This window comes from Kogia breviceps, chromosome 8 (genome assembly GCF_026419965.1).
Source record: "Kogia breviceps isolate mKogBre1 chromosome 8, mKogBre1 haplotype 1, whole genome shotgun sequence".
Taxonomy (NCBI): domain Eukaryota; kingdom Metazoa; phylum Chordata; class Mammalia; order Artiodactyla; family Physeteridae; genus Kogia; species Kogia breviceps.
In genome coordinates this window covers 117285394-117303437 of record NC_081317.1, presented here as the reverse complement: position 1 = coordinate 117303437, position 18044 = coordinate 117285394, and the positions used below count along the sequence as shown (strand labels likewise).

The 18044-nt window shown below is 46.7% G+C and overlaps 1 protein-coding gene and 1 long non-coding RNA gene across 8 annotated transcripts in view; both read left to right on the top strand.

The window, feature by feature from the left end:
* The window catches only part of PALLD (palladin, cytoskeletal associated protein), a 391482-nt gene that overhangs the window by 46024 nt on the left and 327414 nt on the right, over positions 1-18044 (top strand). The window lies entirely within an intron of this gene.
* Positions 3219-5987, top strand: LOC136794631 (uncharacterized). The gene is made up of 2 exons (XR_010841703.1): positions 3219-4829; positions 4968-5987. It is a non-coding gene; the product is annotated as an uncharacterized lncRNA (long non-coding RNA).

Genomic DNA, 18044 nt, shown 5'->3' with positions numbered 1-18044 from the left:
ACAGTTTTAATCGTTTATATTCCCAAGATCTACGACCTATAAAAAATTTATATAGGGAAGACTGAGACTTTTCTCATTGTATTATGATGAAAGAGAACCGTGCATCTCAAACAGTCTCACGGGGGAGGTGTTTCCTTCTCAATTTTTAGGTTTTCCCATCTTCCATTAAACAAGTTTTCTCTAGTAAACGTCTCTAGTACGTGTTGCTAACATCACATACATGGTTCCAATCATTTACTGTCTCTGTGTTGCCATCTTTTTGACCATATACGTTTATCTTTTCCTCTGGAGTATGAGATACACACATATGATCCATGCCTTCTCCTTTTAATCCTCTACAGCCCCTAGAACAGTGTCTAAAACATAGTCAGTACTTTTCCTGTTAATTGATTATCATCTACTTCATTACCCAAAGATAAAGACAGCTGAGGAATAGCCACAGTATTTCCCTGTATAGATTTCTATACATATCTTTAAAGTATTTTAATGTACATAAGAGCTCTTGATTTTAATGAGAATTTCTTCAGTAGGAGAGAACGTTTTTTACCATTTAACAGATGAGTAAATTGAGGTTCAAGGAATTGAATGATTTTTTTTTTTTCCCAAAAGATTCAGTATTAACACTTCAGTCCCGATTTCTTGAGTCTTCATTGGGTTCTCCTTCTACTATCTGCGCTGCTGTTCATTTTCTGTAATAATTGGGATTCAGAGAACTCAACGTCCTATGCTAGGCCGGAGGTTCTCAGGGGGTGGTAGCAGGGGTGGGGTGGTGTTGGAGCGTGAGTGCACAAACCCTCTGTAAGCAGCGGGTGGAAAGGGGAGCGTTGAGAAGATGTTTGTGGTGCTTGGGGTGGAGCAGCGTGCCGCACTGGAAGCGGGACGTGAGAACTAACCCACCCGAGTGTCAGTGGAGAGACTCCACGAGGCTAGGCGAGCAAAGGGGTTACAGTCGTCCTGCAACTGTCTGATAAATGATCTTCGCTTGTGACAACTGTATCAAAAATCTACAAAATAGGGCTTCCCTGGTGGCGCAGTGGTCGAGAGTCCGCCTGCGGATGCAGGGGACACGGGTTCGTGCCCGGGTCCGGGAAGATCCCACGTGCCGCGGAGCGGCTGGGCCCGTGAGCCGTGGCCGCTGAGCCTGCGCGTCCGGAGCCTGTGCTCCGCAACGGGAGAGGCCACAGCAGTGAGAGGCCTGCGTACTGAAAAAAAAAAAAAAAATCTACAAAATAATCATTCCACACTTTTAGCCATTATTCTCGTTCTTAATTGACGTATAGTTGAATTACAATGTTGTGTTAATTTCTGCTGTACAGCAAAGTGACTCAGTTACACATATATATGCATTCTTTTTCATATTCTTTTCCATTATGGTTTATCACAGGATATTGAATATAGTTCCCTGTGCTCTACAGTAGGACCTTGTTGTTTTAGCCGTTTTTCTTAGAAAGTAAACATACGAAAGGCAAGTGTCCAAGAACTAGTCTCAGAGGATATAAGTCAGTTACATGAGGTGACAGAGCAAAGGCAGGGCCTCAGCCCACAGTCCGGGCTCATGTTCTTTCTACAGAAAAACATAACCATTGCACCATCCGGTAAACAATCCCATAAGCAACATGTGAGTAATTTACAAGAGTTAAAGGTCTCTAAGCACCTTTAATAATAAAGATGTCCTAATAAAAAGGAGAGTTCAGTAGAACTGCCCCGAACCTTTTCTTAAGGGTAGAAGGTTTCTGCTCCTTTCTTTGAATATTAGGTTCAATCCTCGAATTTCCCCAAACCGATGACTCTCTTCTGCTTCTCAGAACTTTCACAAAACACCCTTGATTTCTGTCTGTCCTTTAGCCCAGATGAATGCCCTCTGCCCTTTCAGCAAAACAAAAGAAAAGGAAATGACAGGCTGTGGAGGCTTTTTTCCCCCCTCAGGTTGCAGCAAACTTTGTGGCAAGTTACTCCCCATGCAGATCGAGTCCTCTTGGCATTTAAGGCGTGAAACCACCCATCTCCCATTTCCTCTTCCATTGTTACCCCCTGTATTAACTTTAAAAATGCTGAGCATTGACAAACACTTCCTTGACTTTTTATCTCTGTGACAACTGTTTTACTCCATCAATCAGTAAAATCTTTTCAAACACCGGACCAATTATTCTACATAATTGTTACTTAGCAGTTCTGAGAACGTGTTAATGTGCTTTCTGCTTGTCTCGTTTACAGAGCAAATTGTTTAGCTCAGATGCTTTATAAACCAACACGTATCACTTTGTATTTCCAATTAATTTCAATTAAGAAACCATATAATTATCTTCTATCAACCAGCCAAGAACAGAAATACCTATTGAATCCTGCTGACATTAATACTGAGACCCTCAAGGTTTGGCATTACTGTTCACCTCAGATAGGTGTCCAAACATTGTGATGATTACCCAGACTCTCTGAACATCTTGAGTCTGCAGACTTTGGCTGGCAATCTTGTGGGAACAAGCTTTTTTCGCAAGAGCCCAGGATGTCTGCTTCAATTCCTGCCTCAAACTCAGACTAAAAAGGCAGATGAAGATTGGGGGGAGAAAATTTTATCCACATATATCAAAGCTTCAAAATGGGTGAAAGTTCACCAGAAGGAAAAGTTTGTTTTCTTTAAAACCAGTTCAACATAATTTACTCCTATTGCCACATTCATGCGTAACCCGTTTCTATTGTCATAAATCCGCTTAAAGTGAGACTAACCATTCAAGACACTTTCTGCAAGATATTTTATATTCTTGGATCGCTTCCATGTTTTAACACGGGAGTGGCAATACCAAAGCTAGCTGTGTCTTTTATTTGAATTGTTCTAATATATAGACATTATAAGTAAATACTCAGTGAAGTATTTACTTAAACAAGTAGGGTATTAAGTAAGATAAAGATGTATGTGAGTTGAAGCAAAATGGGAATGATTGTGGATAACGTACACAATTATGAAATGTGCCTCCTGATTGGAAGCATAGAGCCAATTATTCTGAGTCAGTTAACAATCCTCCCCCTCTTTCCTACCTGGAATATAGTCAAATGTGCTAAAGCCCTCGCCTCTAAAATGAAAAGGTGAGCCTACAAAGAGAAGCTGAAGATTTAACAGAATGAGAAGAAGCGACAGTCATGACATTCCAAGTTCAGGTCAAATTTATTTAAAATGTAAATAAAATTATGAAATTAAATTACTTTTAGACCTAGACCCTGTCTTTCAAATGGCCCATGTTTCAGTCCTACCTGCACTGTCCTGTTACAGCTTGTTCTTGATCTGCAGAACTGAGGCTGTCACACAAAGGTGAACACAAAATAAATCTTGGTTTCCTATGGAATTTCAGATTACACCGGGAATACTTTTGGAATAATTCCAGTCCTTTGGGAAAAAATCTTCGCAATGTTAAGTCTCTCCTCTGTCTCTGCAACGTCTCCCGAGTTTCACAGGGGATGACGTCTTGCTCCCGTGGTCAAGGCTGTAGCCCTCCCCCCAACCCCACCAAAAAAGGCTCATCTTATGGAGTGTAAAAAAACAGACCTTTGCCACAGATCTAGGTCAAGTGTATAATGTGCAACAAAGCTCGCTTCCAGAATTGTAATTTGGGATTTATTTCTTAAGCATGCCGAGCGCCTACTACATGGGGGATGAATTTTACTGGCATCATTTATTTCATTTAATCCTCACAATAGCTGTGCTGGCCCTTTTTTACCGATGAGGAAAACCGAGGCTCAGAGAAAGAAGGAACTTGTCAGTATGTGTCAGCTAGGAAAGCGAAAGTCTGTTGTTTCACTGTCGCAGTTTAAGTCCGGAGGCATCGGAGAACCTGCGGGGTTGGCAGCGGCCCCTCACGTCCTCTGCGGAGTCAGCGGACGGGACGCGGGCGCTCGGGCTCCTTCCCGAGCCCCGGCTGCCTCTTCTGGATTAAGGCACGGCTGCACAGACTCAGGACTGTCATCCTTTGTGCGGAGGCAACCCGCCTGCAACCAGGAATCTGATGGCCGGCTGAGGCCGGGAAGGCGCATTTCCGGTGGCAGCGTCAGCACCAGGCCCCCTCGAGGCTTGGGGCGGGGACCTGAGCCCCAGGCTTTCCTGGTCCGCAGATGCTTTCGCCGCCCCCCACCCCGCGCCCAGCTGTGCGCGCGCGGGCGGGGCTCCGAGGGAAACGCTCCCCCCAGGGGTCAGCTTGCCCCGCGCCCTCCCCGCGGAGGAGGCCTGACTGTGTCCACGCCCCGCACGGGCGTCGGGAGGCCGGGGCCGGGCCAAGGGTGAGCGGGCCCGGAGTTCCGGCTGGAGACACAGGAAAGGTTTGGAAGGAGTTCCAGCCCGCCCTTGGTTCTGCATGTTTCAGAGAAGAACAGAGGTGTTTGTATTTTCTTCACGTCTTCCGGCTCTACCTTTTAAAGACTCCTTAAGATTGAAAGGGGTTAGCCCCCTCCCGCGCCAGGACACACGGTGGGAGCTGCGCATGCGCCTGTGTCCCCAGGGGCTCTGAGCTTCCCGCGGGTGGGAGGAGCTCCCTGTCGGTGGGCGGGGCTTCCCGCCCGAGGAGGATGCAGGCCATTGGCCCCGGAGTAATACGTAATCCGCGACAAGGAGCCGGAGTTTTTATTCGGCCCTGCTCCTTTCCCCACCCCGCCCTCGTACCCCGTTGCACGTTTGTCCTAGAAACTGTTGACTCGCTGTGGAGACTGTAGTTGTCTGTGAATTCCCTGGGCGCAAAGCTGATGCATGGCGCGGTCTCCCTCCCAATGAGTGCAGTTCATTTCAACGACATTTACACTGAAAACAGTGGGAAATGTGGCACAAACACACCGCAGCGTTTATGCAGGTATGCGGACTCGTTACTTAGGATGCGGTAAATGGAGAGGTTCGGTCCTGAATTCAGCAGGAATTAAGCGTCGTCAATGTGTCTGCTGTTTGGGTTTTTACTTTTTTCTCTGGTTTTTGCTTTTCTGTCATTGTTCAGATGAGCATTTCCCCGAGAGCGTGAGCCCTTATTTGAAAGGCGGCTCCCCACCCGGCGAGCTGGGGAAGGGCACTGGCCGCACACACCCCACGGGCGCCCTCCAGCCTTTCAAGCCGTGGTGACGAACCCAGAGTCTGCAGATGTGCTTCATAGCTGACGCCCCCCGGACTGCAGCTCTCAGCAGACACATCAGCACCTCTCAGGCACCCCCGGGGGCTGGACGGCAAAAGCGACTTCACATCTCTGGAGCTGTTTGGGCACAAACACCCCACATGCGCCTATAAACGGCCACCACCCAGCCCGGCAGAGGCCCGTGTCATCCGGCCAAATGCAAGTCTGGTCTCGCAGGTCGGCCCCTCCAGGCCTTGGACAAGCAGCCTGTGAAAGGGAAGCAAATGGTGTTCTCCAAAAACAACCCACTGCTGGGACTGTTTTCGCCAGGAGCTTTTTTCTTTTCTTTTCTTTTCTTTTTTTATCCTCTCTGGTTTCCAAAACTCAGATTCCTTTCCTAGAGTCTAAAGCCTGAGTCCCCAGCGCTAAGTGACTACCTCCTTTACTTCCTTTTAATTGAACTCAAGATTCTCTGTTTCTCTTCTGCTGCTTCCAGCTCAGACGTAGCCGATCGTATACAAGCTTACGCTCACCTTTCCCTCCATTTCAGCCCGAGTCTCTTGTGAATCCTGTTCCTACAAGCTGACCCGGATCCACCCCATGGGTACGGTCTTGCGCTGTTCTTAACTGATCTCAAAGATTGTATTGTTGTAAACCCCCCAACCAGTATTCATTTGTAATGGCAAACAACCGAGTTCACATAAGATGCATTTTCTACAGTCAGAATGAAGAACAGTTTCTATTCATATGTGACTACGATGGGGAAGGGGGAATGTCCCCTCACACAGCAATTTGAAATGAGCTGATTGCTTGAAATGAGTTAAACCTACATGCTAGGAAGCTGCCATTTTCCAACCCTTCATTTCCCTGGCTTAACAGAGGAATAAAGTGACACTTCCCAATGCACAAGTCCATTCTAGAGAGAAGGGCTCCTGCTAGGTGAAGAGCCGGGCGGGGCTGGGTGGGGGGGGGACACTCTTTTGTGTCGCCCAGCGTGGGAACAGACTCGTTCATGCACAGGTTGGCGGGGCCGAGCTGGGAGCCGGGCTGGAGGACGGTGGGCCGCCGTGGGCGGTGATGGGAGAAACACATGGGGCCCCGCGGGAAATCGAGGGGAAGTTCGGGGAGCACAGAGCGCAGTCCGCAGACGGGAGGAAGGCCCAGAGGCAGGCCGGCCGGATAAAGGGCTCTAAGAAGAGGGAAGTCTGCTTTTCAGTTTAAAAGGTTTATTGCTCCGGCTCCATCAACCTTCCTTGTCGCCCCAAACTATCAGCAAAACATCTTAGCACGAAAAGCCTCGTGCCAGTGGGGTCCAGTGGTAGATGGGAACGAGAAGCCAAGCTCGCTGGGTCTGCGGGGAAGAGACCAGCAAGAGTCCGGCAGGACCCCGGGCTTCAACCTGAAAGAAACAGGAGCTCAGAGCCGGACCTTTCCAAGAAAGTTAGGCCCCTGCGAACTCACAGACGTTTCTTAAGGTCGTTAAACTTTCCGGAGGTGCTGGGATGGGAGCGGGTGGTCCAGGAGGACCCGGGTTTTGAAGATGCCGTTTGATGCGTGGGTGGTCACCCTCCTCCAAACAAACACCAGTTTGGTCACTGTCCTCCGAAATATGGTGGCTGAAACAGAGCAGGAACTGTTGACGGCTAACGTCCAGCGCAGAGAAGCACTTGGGACCCCTCTCCGCTCCTGGAACGACCTCTACTCCCATCATTGCTGTGAAAGCCGCCTGACTAAGCGTTTCCGTTCATCACGTGCTTAGCTCACAGTCATAGATTTGTTTCACGTGAACAGGCTAAGGCCCCTCTTCCCCTCCCAAATCTGCACTTCTGAATTTGGTTTAATAATCTGAATCTAGGACCTTATCTTTTCCCCATTAAATTTCATCTGTGGGGTTTTCTTGTCCACCATTCCAACCTGTTGAGATATTTTAGAGTTCTGATTCCACCATCCCTTGGGCCAGCTGCAGATTTGATCCACAGGCCCTCACCCTGCGAGGGGGTGTAGGTGTTGTGAAGGAGGGAGGGGACAGGGCTGTCAGGCAGGGACGTCCACCCGCACTGGCCCGGAGCTGGTGTCCCCGCGCTGGGGCGCTCACGGCACCTTCCTGCGCCAGTTTCCCACTTGTGAAATGGAGAAACCAACCTCTGGCAAATTTGCCTGGGATTATTGTGAAAACCAAGTACACACACACACACACACACACACACACACAGAGCGTGCGCACATGCACACATGCAATCGGCTTTTTCAGCTAAAATAATTGTTACGTAAATTGTAAATGTCTGTACTACTAGTAAGCTTAGCACCCCCTATTCTGGGAGAACAAGAGAACGCTGTGATGAGGCCGCGGAGAGAGTGAGGCCCTGCAGGGGCCCAGAAACCTCTTCCCCGCACCTGCTATTGCTTCCTGAGCACCTACCTAGTCTCTCCCAGGCCAACTGCACCAGGAGCTCGAGGTACAAAAACTAATCGGACACACACGTCTTTCCTGCAGCCATTGGTGAGAAATTTAAAGGCGAAAGCGATGGGAAAGTTCAACCGCTAAGAGCTGATATTTAGTATTATTGCTCGGATTCAAAGAGGGAAAGAGATGTTTCTCTGCTCTTATCAGATAAAAAATGGGAAAAGGGGTCATTTCCTTCTGACGCAGGGGGAAAAAAAACAACCGGAAAAACTCTAATGCTCTCAGCAGATCTTATTTTTTATACTTCTTTGTTTTCTGGTGTATCCAGAGAAAAGAAGGATCATTTGAGAAGATTTCTGAAGACTGCGTTCTTCCCGGTGATTCGTGAATCACTTCGTCCCCAAGCTGGGTCTCAGAAGAGGCTGCTGTGTGACCCCCAACCAACGGACTCGGATTGAAATGGTCTGGGTGGGACCCAGCATCATCGGGGGATCCAGCTGGGTGGTCCCAGTTGGGAGTCGCCGTAGGAGAGACAAAGTCTAAGGTGAAAGCTCTGTGCGGGAGAGCCCTAGGAAACAGTGCTGGATACCAAAGGTGCGGGGAAGTCGCTACAAAGTACTCTCCTGCGCGCTGGCTTCTTTTGAAGGTTCCTTGAAATTATTACCTTAAATATCTCTATTCTTGAAGGTAACTATTTAAATACAATTTGGAGAAGGTGGTAAATAAATGGAAGTTACTATTAAAGCTACAAGAGAAAATAACTCTCTCCGAAAACAGAAACACCCCCCTGGTGATTTAAACGGAGTGAATGTCACCCGCTGTTTAATTAAACTGCCACATACTATACTTTTAGAGTGAATTTATTTTCTTTTACAGAGATATTCCTGTAATCATTGTTCAGTGACTGCAATATCACACCTCTTTTTAAAAAAAGTCAGTGTTACAGCATCTAAGCCAAAAGCACAGGGCAGTCAATGGAAAACAGATGTGCATCCTCGTGGGTGTGCAAACCATGTGTTTTTTAATCAGAAGTCTCCGGATAAGTGATTTTACAGTCTCAAAACCCATATTTGAGCTAACAGTTTATATATCTAAATGCTTGTTCGAAATGATAATGTCAATTAGGTAAACAACATATTGTTAAAATCAACTACTTGATTGATTTACCTCATCTATCCTTTATCCCCGTGGAATTTTCCAACATCTAGTACTACAGGATCTTGACATTTTTAACCTGGTGCAATCCCTCCCTCTTATTAAGACTTCACCCAACTATTTTAAAAAAGGGGAGGTATCCTATTTCTAGGGAAAATATATCCCACAATTTATTTCAATATTCTGGTGAGAGATGCAAAACCAAAGATGTCCACAAATGGTTATTCAGTTTTAGAGAAGGTACCCATTAGACATTTGTGGCCATTGGCTCAAGGGAGAAAAATGAGAGTTGGAACTTAAAAACCAACTCTCTAACCCTTAGGAAACCAAGAGGTTTTAAAATATCTTATTTTATAGTAGCATTCGTCAAAAGACAAAGAAATTCTATCCCCAAAATGAAGAAGGTGGCAACGATGCTGATAGTAATCCGTGCATGTAGAATTATACTATTTACAAAAGACTTTCATACACTTTTTCCTCCCGACTTCCTTGTGTAAGCATCTCATAAAGAGAGAAAATAAATCAGAGTAATTAAATCACTTATGCATTAGCCAGAGAGAATACAAAACACCAGGGATTAAAGTCCCCAATTTTCTCTCAAAGCACGGTGCGTTTCTCTGGTACCCAGACATCCTGTTAAATGCCCAGGATAGATGTGGGGCTGGGATTCGAGAGGGCTTGGGAGAAGGGCACGATCATAAAAGGGAAAGAGGGGGTCCTCAGGAACAATCCTCACCTAAGAGGGATGACTTTCCTGTGTCTGAGTCAACCTCAAACCACAAAATGTTCATCAAAATAGAGAACAAACGAAAAAGAGCTAAGTACTCCCATCATACCACCCACCGGGGAGAATTCCCACACCCAAGTCACCTGAGCTTCCTCAGCCTCAACTATCTTAAGTTATTCTAACTCCTGTGGGATAAAATAGAATAAAAACTTTTCAAGACACAGGGAAAGCCAAATGTGGAATGGAAGCAAAATGGACTTCTTTGGCAAATTGATAAAACACAGTAAGTCCCTGAAACCAACGTAGACTTCAAGGTGGAGATGTTTATGAGCATCGAAGGGTCTCTGCACCAGACACTTGCTTGGACTTCTGAGACTGGACTCATCAGCCACTAGTCAGTTCACTCATCTGTGGCTTTGCTAATCATGCTGGGGTCTCAAAATCGAATCTGTGCTCTGCAGATTATTCTCTCTTACAGTAGAAGGTCAGTATTTAGTTGTGTCTGCTTAGGGGTGCATGTCATGAATTCTTCAATGATTAATTTAGCTTTGCTTTTCAGTTTGATATTCTCTCTCAAATTCATGTTCTCTCATTGACCAGTAATGTTTCACTTCCATGCCACCATTACTTTGTGAGCCAAAAAAAAAAGTGGTCTCTAACCAGGTATCTTGTTTCTAGGGCTGAAGGGCACGTTTTGAGTTGCTGGAGAATTTGCCAACGCTGGTGTGTAGCCACTACAAAGTCCTCAGATGCTTCAAGAAGTTTTACATTTGATAAATTCAGTGACAAAAGTTTAGAGTTATCTCTGCTCTATAATTTGTGACTTTGTTCTATAGTATAAATTTTTTGTACCTCTCATAAACTTATTGCAAACACTGTTTTCCAAAAGGTTACTCAAGTGTATCCTTATACCAGCCAGTTCAGGAGAAATTGAATCATTGCATTCTTGCCTGAATTGAAGAATCTATTTTTTTTTCAGTCTCCGTTAATTTAATGGATAAAAAGTAAATCTATTTTTATTTGCATTCTTTGAATATTAACTACATTTAAAAATGTTTATCCATCTTTTGATTTTTCTCTTTTGTTTGAATTGTTTGCTCAGATTTTGCCCGTCATGTCAGTAATTTAAAGAAACTCAGGCTAAAATTAGGGAGTTGTTAACTACCTTTTTTTAACTGGCAGTGTGGCCTCGTTCATAAGAAGGTTCCATGACTATACCTCAAACTATAAATCAGGAGTCACAATTTTGTGTGTACAAGCAGAATTCTTGAGTACTTTGTACATTAGTTATTAAGAGAAATCCAGTAGTAAAATTTGAGAAAGAGTAACTGTGATTGAATAACTGGTTATCTACTCTTTGAGGGAGGAGGTGTACAAAACTGAAGATAAATTTATTAAGACCTTCAGAAGCCTGGACTGCAGCTCCGAATACCAAGGGTAGTATTTTGCTTTGCACTGCTTTGTTTTCTTGTCTTTTAATTGGATTGGGAAGCTGTTGGCCACATATTACGGTGGACTTAAAGCAGCCTTTCCACAGATAGCGAACTGGTTTGGAGGTAGGAAACCAAGGACAGATATACGTTAAATGAAGGAGATTACGCAGTAGTGTTCCCTCATGACCAGTGCCGGAAACAGAGGAGTTTAATGCTGCAGTAATGCTTCGGAGAGGAAGTGGGCAGTGACATTTCCAATGTGCAAATAACATTAAGCTGCCCTGAGTTTTCTTTTTTGAGGTGGGAAGAGATGGGAAGTTTGGTCGGCTTGGTTTTTCGCATTAGCAAAAAAGAGGGAGACAGATTTAAATGTGGACAAGTGTGAGATTATATGTTTAAAGAAGTTTAATACTGGGAGATGACGAATCCCTGGAACCCAAGAGCTATCTCACCCCACCCATGTGGTGCAGGAGCTCTGAGTACTTACTGGCCAGCAGAAATCAGGCCAGTTCATCTGCTCAGTTTTCCTGTTTGGAAACTCAATGGTGAACGTTATCCCACCTGGTACAAAATCACAACACACCATAGTAAGAAAGCTGTGGAAATCTTAAGGGAAATTTTAAAAGCTAACACTCGTCATGTATTTAATAGGTGTTAGGCCTCATGCTAAAACTTTGCAAATTGTGTGGAATTTATTAAAGCAGCACAACAACCTTATGAGCTAAATCTCTGGTATCATTGGCCCATTTAATTAATTAATTAATGTTTATTGCAGTATAGTTGATGTCCAGTAATATTATAGGTTACAGGTGTATGATATATTGATTCACAATTTTTAAAGATTATACTCCATTTATAGTTATTGTAAAATGTTGGCTGTGTCCCTCGTGTTGTACAGTATGTCCTTGTAGCTTATTTTATACCTAATAGTTTGTACCTCCTACTCTCCTATCACTGTCTTGCCCCTCCCCTCTTCCCTCTCCCCACTGGTAGCCACTAGTTTGTCCTCTGTATCTGTAAGTCTGCTTCTTTTTTGTTATATGCACTAGTTTGTTGTATTTTTTAGATTCCACGTTTGGGTGATACTGTACAGAATTTGCCTTTCTCTCTCTGACTTATTTCACTTAGCATAATGCCATTTTAAAGATGTGAAAACTAAGTCTCAGAGGTATAGGTAGTCACCCACGATTACCCAGCCTGTAAGTGAGGAGTTTGGAATTGAGACCAGTGTAACTGAGAGGCTACGCTTTCCTGCCCCCAAATATGATCAAAGGAGGAAGCACAGCCATGAAGGGACTTGAGTGGCTGTGAGGAAGGCAGGTCAGTCTGAAAAGAGAAAGCCTCCTAGGCTCCTGGGATAACCCACAAGAGGTAGAGACGGATAAAGTTAAAGCCAGTAGAGTTACCATCTCCAGCAGAAGGTAATCCCTTACAGGAGTCATTAATGCCAGTGATGCAACCATTGAAGATATTGAAAATGCAAATGTTCAGGGCACTTCCCTGGTGGCACAGTGGCCAAGAATCCGCCTGCCAGTGCAGGGGGACATGGGTTCGAGCCCTGGTCCGGGAAGATCCCACATGCCACGGAGCAACTAAGCCCGTGCGCCACGACTACTGAAGCCCACGAGGCATAACTACTGAGCTTGTGTGCCACAACTACTGAAGCCCACACGCCTAGAGCCTGTGCTCTGCAACAAGAGAAGCCACTGCAGTGAGAAGCCTGTGCACCACCACAGAGTAGCCCCCATTTGCTGCAACTAGAGAAAGCCCGTGCGCAGCAACAAAGACCCAACGCAGCCAAAAATAAATATATATATAAATTAATTTTTTAAAAAAAGAGGGCTTCCCTGGTGGCGCAGTGGTGGAGAGTCCGCCTGCCGATGCAGGGGACGCGGGTTCGTGCCCCGGTCCGGGAAGATCCCACGTGCCGCGGAGCGGCTGGGCCCGTGAGCCATGGCCGCTGAGCCTGCGCGTCCGGAGCCTGTGCTCCGCAATGGGAGAGGCCACAACAGTGAGAAGCCCGCGTACCGCAAAAAAAAAAAAAAAAAAAAAAAAGAAAATGCAGATGTTCAGATGGACTGATAAAGAACATGTCTGTGATCAGTGGAGTAAGGAAAGCAGATTACTTGGGGGACTATTTCTGTGCTTGGGTTGGCACTAAAGAACGAGGACTGTGTCTGCAGCAGAGCCCTCACTGTAGCTGTCAGGAAAAAGGACTGGGGTCCATCAGACTAAGTCTGTGCGATGAATCTCCATCTACACTTCTTAAAAATGTGTGGAATCTTAAAAAATGATATGAACAAACTCATTTACAAAACAGAAACAGAGTCACAGATACAGAAAAACAATCTTATGGTTACCAGGCAGGAAAGTGGGGGAGGGATAAGCTGGGAGAATGGGACTGACACATACACACTACCGTATATAAAATAGATCACTAATAAGGACCTACTCTACAGCACAGGGAACTCTACTCAATACTCTGTAATGGCCTATATCGGAAAAGAATCTGAAAAAGAGTGGAGATATGTTTATGTTTAACTGATAGACTTTGCTGTACAGCAGAAACTAACACAACATTGTAAATCAACTAGACTCCAATAAAAATTTTTTTAAAAATCACTAGGTAATTTACTCAGCTGTTTGCACCTGGCCTGCCTTTGCTGTGGGTTTTTGTTTTCTTATATCTAACTTAGATCCCTCAGTGCCCAGAGCTGCTTCCCGGGAGGTGGGGGGAGGGCGGGGGTGGGGCCGGGGGGCGGGGCCGGAATGCGCATTTCCCTCGGCCTGGAATGCCCCCTCCTCCCCACCAACCACCACTCAGGGGAAAGGCCTTCTGGGAAGGGCGGGGCATCCTGTACCTTTACTTGCTAAACCAGGCAACCCTAAATTCTGGGAGGACTCTCTGTTGCATGTTTTGCTCCTTCTGGTATCTATGACCGTGGTGGTTTTGAAAACTATCCATTGAACGTGTCTGCCTGTGAGTTCCGGCAACCACAGCGCAGGGCCCGACACACGTGCACCGTCTCAGGGTCCGCGTTCGATGCAAGAAAGCGTTCTGCTCGCAGATGAGGCCAGCGGGCTCCGTTTCAGGGGACGGGAACCATCTGGCCACGGTCCTTTACAAAATATCCGATACTCGAAAAATGGTTATTGGGTCATGCCGCGTTCCTTGCTTTTTTATTTGTGTGAGTTTCTCCTCTGTACCAAGAGAGAGTTGCTTCTGGTAGCCCGGGTGGTGAGGAGAGCTGACTCAGTTTTCGCTTTCTACAGTCAGCGCGGAAATCCGCCCACACGCAGCAAAGGCAGTGTCCCCAGCTCAGCGTGGAGACACTGTGGAGTCCGGAACCCTCAGAGACCCTGGGTCCCCCTGTTGCGCCCTCGCACAGACATTGAGCCAATTGTAGCGACGCATGCCGCCTGCATCTTCAGAATTTCTTAAAGTAAAAATAACCATTATCAATGACCAAACCGTAAAGCAGCCTTGATGATCTGTGATTACAGTTCTGCTGCAAAGCTTTTTCTACGTGTATGGGGTGGGCAGAGTATAAATAGAGTGAGCTCTTTGAGACTAAGCCCTTAATTAATTTTTAAAAAGATTTGTATTATGAAGCAATCTGACAGTCCTCAATATTCCGTATGTAAAGACATTTTTTCATATTTTGCTCTGATGTTTCTTCTAATAATTATCCTGGTTTCAGAAAGTATCTGAATTTAATCCATAAGCTTCTCAAAATAAATCGTCAACTTTCAGGTTATCTCAAGAACTCTCGTTCGGGTTTTTCATAGGCGGGTACAAAACCCCGAACGAACTTTTTGGCCAACCCAGTATCTAAAGGACAGACCCTATCACAGGGATCACTTATTCACGCCGTGTGATTTCAGTCAAGTAGAATATAAGTGACCCCAAGTGGGAGAAAATACATCAAAGTGAAAACAGTTTCTGCCTCTGAGTAGCATGATTTTCCTCTATATATTTCAGAATTTTTAAATTATATGCAATGAGAGACATTTATCATCAGGCAGAAAATGTAAATAATAAAGGTATTTAGTTTATTTCACTGGAGTCTAGTCTTCTAATGAGATGTGAAAGATAAGTATGTGAAATGAAAGGCCACCGTGATCGAGGATTGCCCCCATTTTTTTTTTTTCAGTGAATTGAACTTGCTAATAAGTTCTGAACACCTGCAGGGATCGCTGAGTGAGTGTATCTCACTGGATATACGGATATACATCATATAGGAAGAGAGCGTAGAGAATGGACCCAAAACTGGTCCAGAAGGGTTGAGTCCCAAGCAGAAGCCCCACGGGCTTGGGGCCCTTCCCAGCGGAGGGGGTAGAAGCCGGGACCTGCCTGTGGGTGGACGCTCGCGGGGCGGAACCCCCTTATTCAGACCCCAGCGCTTGAGCCGCCTGCTGGGATGGCTTGCTTCTCCCTGGGTCAGTTCCAGATCTGCCGCTGGCTCCGCCCGCATGGCTTAGACGCCTGGATCTGAGTAGTAGCGGGAGGGACTTGATGTGAGCAGATCCATTATCGCCTTCCTCTGCTCTCTGTCCCACAGAGCAGCCAGCGTGAGGTCAGTCAGTCACCACCCGAGGGGGCCGGCCCGCCACTCCTTTTCTGAGCAGAGCTGCAAAGTGTAACGGATTTGGAAACAAGATGCAGTGCCTTCCAAGGCCATTGACTGTATCCCTCTCGTATTCATTACCGTGACCTGTCTTGACGCCTTAGTAATCATTTATTCCAAAGCTTAGCTTTGTCCAGCATACTCGTTAAGAGGTAGGGATCCACTCGAAAAGACAGGATCAATCCCAGATGAAAACGGGGTGCGACTCGAGACGTTATTTAACCCTCTCAGACTTCATTTTCTCTTTTGTGGAATGTGGATAGAACAACGTGTAATTTTTAAAATTTTATTATTTTTTAAAAATTTTGGCTGCGTTGGGTCTTCTCTGCTGCACACGGGCTTTCTCTAGTTGCAGCGAGCGGGGGCTACTCTTCGTTGCAGTGCGCGGGCTCAAAGCGCGTGGGCTTCAGTAATTGTGGCACGTGGGCCCTAAGGCACGGGCTCAGTAGCTGTGGATCGTGGGCTCTAGAGCGCAGGCTCAGTAGTTGGGGCGCACGGGCTTAGTTGCTCCGCGGCATGTGGGATCTTCCCGGACCAGGGCTCGAACCCGTGTCCCCTGCATTGGCAGGTGGACTCTCAACCACTGCGCCACCAGGGAAGCCCCAAGGTCAGTCCTATAGATTAGAGAGAAAGCGCTTACAGCCTTTTAACAGAGTTCCCAGCACGTACTTTGTGCTCATATATGATGAGTGCCTCTTAAAAAAGGGAACTTCTGAGAAGGTGAAGGATTTTCCTCTTCCGCCCACATGCATTTTCCATTGGTTACAAACGGGCCTTCTGGAAGCAGAGCACAGCAGGATGCTGTTGGTGTGTGCGAGTTAATCTCTCGGTAGCCCGACCTGAAAAAACATCCAGAAACATCCATCCCACGCTCAAGCCTGTGTGACCCTCCGAGTCCTGTAAGTCACAGCCAAGAGGAACAGCATTATTAACAGCAGTCTCACGTCATCACATCCTAAGTCAAAGTTGTTCCACAAGGACTGAGGAAGTAGGAGAGAACGAAAATCAGTGCTGGGGAGAAGGCGTGAGGAGTAGTGTCGAAGGGCAGGGCAGGGCCCTGACGCTCTCGTGCCCCCGAAGGACGAAGTGCTCTATCCTCTCCTGTGACCATGGCAAAAGGCCTGCAGGAAACGGGCCTCTCGGCCTGCAGTTTGCAGACCTGCTCCGTCCGGCAGGCGCCTCCCACGGGGATGTGAGGGCAGCCGGACAGGCCTTACCGGCTCACCGTCCCGGGCGCACCGCTGCCCCTCGGGCCCTGCGCTCCTGTTTCCATGGCGACGCGCTCACCGTGCGTCGCCCTGTGGAGGTCCTTCATCTGAGAGTGTCCCGGGAGGCTCGAGGCCACTCCAGACCACATCACGTCCGGCTCTTGGGGTCGCGTTTCTCCGTGTGAGTGCTGAGCCGCGGCATCAGCTTTGCAGCACAAGTCAGGCACCGATCCTCTGTGTGTCCCGTGTGTGAGGAGCACGTCTCCAAGCTCGAGAGGTGGCCCTTCCCCCCCGCCAAGGGCGACACGCCTGGCGACGGTCCTGCCAGGTCAACCCCTCAACCGTCTTTCCTCTCTCCAAACTCCGACCACTGTTCATAGCCTTCACCACCGGGAGGGCCCGAGAGTCTTGAAAGGGCTCTTGCCTATCTTCTTTGAAAACCCGGATTATGTGGATGCGTGTCCCACAGGCATGGGGACCTGACGTCTGCCACGCTTGTGCTTCAGTTGAAGCGGGAGCCTGACATCCTGTTACGTAAGTGAACGTGGCATTTCTCTGGCATGGCGTTCATGGTCACGGCGCCTGGTGTCCGTCCTGATCCGTGTTATAGAGGAAATACCAAAGGAAGCAATAACGTTCTGCCCTGTAGTGTAAAACGTGACTCAGGTGTGTCTTCTTTCTGTGTCTGTAATGGCAAGGTTCACAGTGCACCTTTCCACATGGCAAATCACAGGCTAAGAGGTTCCTGCAGGGCCAGGTGGAGTGGATGGATTATCCTTGTGATTTGATCTACTGTAAAAGAGCTCCCTTTAATTCGCCTGAAATCACAAATGCCTTTAACAAAAGCAGAAATTTGTTCTCCAGAAAGACACAGTGGAGTGCAAAAGAAACCCTGGATTTTGAGTCATAACAAGTTTTTCACACTTTATAGTTTCCCCTAAAGTACCTATCTTAAGGTTCTTTTCCTACTGAGTCTTTAATCTCTGAAAGCTCAAGTCAGTGTAACAGGTTTAGCAAGCCGATGCCATAGCAAGATGTCAAGAAGACGGAGACGCTCAGGACGGTTTTTCTGTAAAGAAAGAGGGGTCAGTAGGGTACAGAGCATGGGGTATTGGCCCAACCCTTCTGACAAATGATGCAAAAATTCTTTGCTTTTGAATGGGGAAAACTATGGCCCCACCCTGACACTGGATTTTGTTCACTAGAAGGTAGAATTATATCAAAATTCAAACAGAGCTGAAACATTTTAAGATAACTTGCTTAGGGATTTCCCTGGCGGTCCAGTGAGTGGTTAAGACTTCACCACCTTCCAATGCAGGGGGTGCAGGTTCAACCCCTGGTCGGGGAGCTAAGATCCCACCTGCCTCACTGACAAAAAACTAAAACATAAAACAGAAGCAATATTGTAACA